The following is a 5,994-nucleotide window of genomic DNA, read 5'->3' as shown; positions in this document are numbered from 1 at the left end:
GTTATATTCCATTCACTTAAAAGTGCTCCAAAGCACCTAAACTGCTTGCACCTGCATAAATTTTAGCTGCTGCATTTACTTACAATCAGTTTCATTGCCTTTACAATATCATCAACAAATAGTCAACTTTTTGCAAAAAAAAAAAGTGTTGAATAGCAATTATATCAAAGTGCCGACAAAGCATTCTTTCACTTTTCTATTCTTTTCTATGGTTTCTATTTTACCACTAATATTATTCAATACCAATTTCTGCCAAGAAGGTGTGGTTTCCTGTAAAGCGCACGTGTTTGCCCTAAAAAGAGGCGTGGTAATTGCTTTTTTATTAATTGTTATTACCTTGTTGTAGTTCTACAACAAATTGTCAGGCAAAGAGATAATCATGCAAGATCTTGGTAAGATTGTAAAAAGAATAATGGTGTTGCAATGTAATTTAATATGCATGAATTTAGCAATGAAATTTACTTAATTTAAAATGATAAATAATTTGAAATTCAATCTGGCACACAGAGTATTTTAATAAATTATTATAGTTACTCATCACTTTCAATCTTTGTTTGTTTTGCGTCCCTGCACTTCTGGTTTAAAGTACTTTTAATTTTAGACATAGAATAGTCACTCTTGTACTTGATCTTGATGCAGTCTCAAAGCAATGAATAGAATAATTTGTGACCATAATTGACAAAAGGTACCTTATGGGGGATTTTTAAATTCATCATTATAATGAAAAATATCCACCTGTCAGTGCCCTGTTAGTCAACAATTGTTTATAAAAGTTACATAGTAACTTTTTGCATCCTCTGGATTAACTTTATAATAAATGGAACTCAGGATGTTGGAATTTTTAGGCTATAAAGACCAATTTTCCCATTTGCCATAAGGTACCTTTTGTCACATTTTATGAAAAACCTACAATTTCGCATACCAAACATAAGCTGCACTCGACTCTGGTCGAAAGGTGGTTTGTTACTTTTGGCAGATTGGTAGATTAAACCTGCCTTTTGCTCCTCTTTTGCAAAGAGTGCATCAAGCAAGTTTCTACCATACCCATACACATCATTTGTTTCAATATTTTGGAGTTTGACACCATTAAACTGCAATAAAACGTGTTGGAATTAAAACACTTGTGTTTTCATTGTATAAAACATACCTCAAAAGTGATCACTATGAATATCTTCATCTGTTAATGAATAAGTTGAAATTGATTGAGAATCAAATATTTTCTCCTCTATCCTGTCTAACCGTTCATCAATTCGAATCCGTAAATCCTTAATTTAAAAAAAATATCATAAAAATGTATATTGCATGTACAATTAATATTATTGCTTAAACTAATTCCATTATTAGCATAAAGCAGAGCTTTGGGGGGGATCAGTCTGCATCTGTCTGTCATTATTAATAAGTAAATCAGCCTCTGTTGCAGTTTTTTAAAATCTGCAGTTGTAGGAAAATTGTTCTTTTAAATAGTCTCTTAAATTTTAAAAGGACAATGTATTTCACAAAATTCATAAAATGGTATGTCTAAGTAAGTTGAGTTCTTAAGGAATTATCTTTGAAAATGTTGGCCAAATTTGTAAAATAATTTACACAAGTTAGAACCATATATAGTCGGCCTAAGAAATAACAACTATAGATAAATTAAACATGTTACAATCATTGTAACTGATGCAATACAATACTGAGTTATTATTTTGTGGCGTCTTTAAATGTCATGCATGAACTCTTGCAATAATTATTTCTGACTAGTACTTTTTACCTTTGCTAAGTTTTCACTGTTGGTCCTCTTCTTGCCTTTAATTGCCTTTGGCTCCTTGATTTCGTTTGAATTTGAATTTTCTAGTGACAACAAATGAAAATGTAAAATTTCGACATAATTTATGCTTGGTTATTCAACTTCAAAAATGTTGGCTTCACGAATTTAACAAGACCAAAAAGGAAATAGATAAAACTTAATGTATAAACAGGGAGAACTATTGTTGGGTTAAAATGTAGTCAAAAGGAGTACTATTATTAGTAAAAACAATCAATTCTGGTTAATGATCATGCTTATAACTATAAAAAGTAGAAGCTCATTTATGAAAAAAGAAAAACAAGGAGAGACCGACCATAAAGAAAACAAAAAAGGCACAAAACAGAAAGAAGGAATGAAGTTGACTGAAATTAAACCAAGCCATCCACTTCATGCAGATAAAAGAGAAGAGAATGCTACTTAAAATCCAAGTAAAATGAATCAAAAAATAAAGTTCAGACAATTGAACCATTGCACAAAAGTCAATCAATTGCAAAGTACGATTTACTAACATTAATTACCATGGGACATCTTTAGGGCTAAATATTTCATAGATTACGTAGCTACTCACAAAAGTAAATTCCTGAAAATTATTGTATGGGCAAAAAAAATTTGAATCAGGGGTAATAATGGCATTATTTTAACAGCAAATTACAATCCACTAAAATTATAGCCCTCATAAAAAGGTGCCCAAAGTACTTCTCACCTCTCACACATTGCTAATTAGTTTGTGACAGTCATTTTCATTACTTTCACTTTCAAAATGTAGAGTAACTGGCCTAACGAAAAGCCTGGGGTTTTAGTTATAGTTCAATAGGCAACACTCATATTTTTCCAACTCATGCTGTCACAAATAAAATTCTCCTGCCATGCACTAACAACTCAATATCAGTTTCAATGACAAAAATAATAAGGAACAATTGTACCATCAAAAATACTGGTTTTATTGTTAAATGTAATTAAAAGTGCTGGCACAGCCTGGAAACAAGATGATTGACCATGCATGCACTATAATCAACATACCACTCCCTGAGCTACTTCCTTCAATAGTACCATCATATGATTTTTCATTTTGCCTTTAAGAATCACGGTATTTCCTGAAGTCAAGTCATCAGAGTGAAAATCATCACCATTTTCTTTTGACAGTGATGCTATTAAAACTATCATAGTCCTACCAGTTTGATTACATTTCACTTGAACTTTTTCTGTGGATTCATTGTTATAGGTAATATTTCTGATGATATTTTATTAACTGACCTGTTGTATGTTTCACTGATGGCTGCACAACTGATGCCTTAGTAATATGAGCTGGCAGATTTCTTATCCTCTTTGGTCTAGTTGGCAGCTTCAGCGGCAAAATTGCTTGTGTTTCATTTGAATCAATAGTCACATCGGACTCATAATCTTCAGTAGAGTTCAAGGAAGGAGCAGGACTAGATGCCATATCTTCTTACTTGTTGCCACGCGCATGACTGCAGGTGTCAATGGAGCACACATGCGCAGCCTTATTACTACATGATGGCATCAAGAGGGTTAGTCTCGCCCCGCCCCTTCGCTACCTGCGGAGGAAGGGTCTGGAGACACTCAAGGTAAAAGTGTGTGGAAAGAAGAACATGTGGTTGGCTCTACGTCATGTGACAGAGGAGACCAGATTCGTCAAAACAGCTTAAACAGATACTTTGCAGCTAAGAAAAGATGAGGATACAGTCTCTTGGATATCTCTTGCAGATTTGAGAGCAGAAACTCTTCACAGAGCACCATAATATTTACTTTTTATTGATGACGTTTTATTGTAAACACGTGACAGTATTATTACGTCATAAATGCGTTGGCGTCATTGCAGTAAGCAGCACAGTAATGCTGCTCTTAAGCTTTGAGAAAGAAGTCCAGGGAGCGTTACAGGTTCCTTCCTTCTTTTATTTGGTTCTCATTCTTCCACTTTTGTCTTAAACAGAGCTCTTCGGTCACATGACTTCTTGTCCTACACGTGGTTCAAGCAATCTGATTGGGACGTGAATTTCTCTGCATGAGCACACATTTTTACCTTGAGTGTCTCCAGACCCTTCCTCCGCAGGTAGCGAAGGGGCGTGGCGAGACTACAAGAGGGTAATATAAAACTTACCGTTGTGACTCTAAAAAGTATATGCCTAGGACGACATTCTGGAGAAACAAGAAGATTAGGTAAAATATTGATTCCTTTGTCTGCATTTATTATGTGTCTATAGGTTGGAGAGCCCTCAGTCAGTTGGTCCAAAGAGTGATACTAATCCAGTAGATCTATTTGCTCATAGCAGTGAACCAACAAGCTTATGTGAAAATGCTGGTGAATTTGAAAGCAGTTTTGATCTTGCCATGTTAGCTAGTGATTAGGACAGTAATTGTGAAGACATTGAAGAGCAACCTTCATCAGAACTAGATGAAACAGAATCTATGGCAGATCCACATGAAAATCTAGATCTATATGAAGAAGTTGAAGGAGTTTGATTGAAGATGGTCAATTTGAAGGTTTGCATTTGGCAGCTGATGATGATATACATCAGCTAGAAGATGAGTACTCTCAACCACTATATGAAAGTGCCACTGTATCAATTTGTGCTGCTTTAGTTGCAATCATGCACTTGAAAAACTCTTGGAAATTACCATTTACAACTATTTAGAAACTCTTGCTTCATTCAAGGATACTGTGTCCTAATGACAGCAAGCTACCTTCCACTGTTTACAAGTTAAGAAAGTTCTTTCAGCGGTTTCATCAAAATAAAGTTTAAACAATTTTCTATTCTGGTTGCCAAATGGACAAAACATCATGTACATGCATAAGTTCTGCAACTGAAACTGAAACATTTATTCAGATGGATTTGCCTATGCAGTTCAAATGCACACTCTCCTGTAAGTTGAGAGTCATACATGGATGGATACTGAGCCTTTATTTTAAGTGAACAAAACTTAAGTAATGCAGTCACAAAGTAAAATGTTTTTGAAAGTTTATTTTTAGGTCACTGGAAAAATATTTAGTACATTCACAACCCAGCTTCGATTACTAATTCATCTAATATATAATCTACTACAATGCTACAGAATAATGCTGATTTCTTTTCGTGCCAAGAACATTTGGGAGTCATTACTAATGCTGATGGAGTACCATTATTTAAGTCTTCTCGGGCAGTGTTATGGCCAGTTTATCTAGAAATTGGAAATTATCCTCCAACTGTTCGATTTCATACGGAAAATGCCATTATTTGTGGTTTTAAGATAGGCCAGTCTAAACCAGATATGCAAATTTTGCTTAAGCCAATTTTAGAAGCAATAGATAATCTAAATATTCTTGGATTTAGCTTTGACAGTCCAGTTGCGGTAAAAACAATTAGAATAAAATTATTGTCTGGTGTTTTTGATTTAATAACCAAAGCTAAAGTTCTATGTATGAACCAATTTAATAGCCATTGTGGTTGTCCTACATGCCTTCATCCAGGTGAGCACAAAGGAAGCCGTGTTTATATCCCTGGCTTGACATACCCATTACGTACTGAAGAAGGAATTGAATATGCAGTTGCAAAAGGTGTTTCAGAGAATAAGACAATTGAAGGAGTGAAAGGAACATCACCATTGCATGGTTATGTGCATTTAGTAAATGGCATTCCTCCTGACTACATGCATTGTGTATTAGAAGGAGTGACAAAGGCATTGCTAAAGTTGTGGACTAATCCTTATAATAGAAGCAAACCATTTTTAATCAGAAGAGAACTAAAGAATGTAGACAAAACACTGTGCCAACAAAAACCTCCTCGTGAGTTTAATTGTTCACCCATGTCTATAACAGGAGATATAAACTACTGGAAAGCTAGTGAATTCAGAACATGGTTGTTATTTTACTCTATCCCTTTTCTTTTACACATCTTACTATCCACTTTACTGCGCACTTTTTGTCTGTGTAATGCATATACTGCTTTCAAAGCAAATTACAGACATGGAATGTGGCACAGCAGGAGATGCTGCTAGATTTCTACAATCTTCTGCCAGAACTATATGGTGTTCATAGTTGTAGTATGAACGCAGATTCACTGACTCAACTGTGTTACTACGTCCAGTTATGGGGACAGTGCCGGACACATTCTGCATTTTCATTTGAAAGCCATAATGGGCACCTTAAACGAACATTAAACTCTAATCGACAGGTTGCTGATCAGTTGTCATGTCATATTGATGTAAAA

The 5,994-nt window shown here is 34.8% G+C and overlaps 1 long non-coding RNA gene across 1 annotated transcript; it reads right to left on the bottom strand.

Moving 5' to 3' along the window:
* Nucleotides 1–143: 143 nt before the first annotated feature.
* LOC109589942 (uncharacterized) lies at nucleotides 144–372 on the bottom strand. The gene is made up of 2 exons (XR_002189022.1): nucleotides 337–372; nucleotides 144–292 (listed from the first exon to the last, which is right to left on the bottom strand). It is a non-coding gene; the product is annotated as an uncharacterized LOC109589942 (long non-coding RNA).
* Nucleotides 373–5,994: the final 5,622 nt, after the last annotated feature.

Source organism: Amphimedon queenslandica, unplaced genomic scaffold (genome assembly GCF_000090795.2).
Source record: "Amphimedon queenslandica unplaced genomic scaffold, v1.1 AMPQUscaffold_10687_Cont16463, whole genome shotgun sequence".
NCBI lineage: Eukaryota > Metazoa > Porifera > Demospongiae > Haplosclerida > Niphatidae > Amphimedon > Amphimedon queenslandica.
The sequence above is the reverse complement of the archived record's forward strand: the minus strand, read 5'-3'. Positions and strand labels throughout refer to the sequence as shown.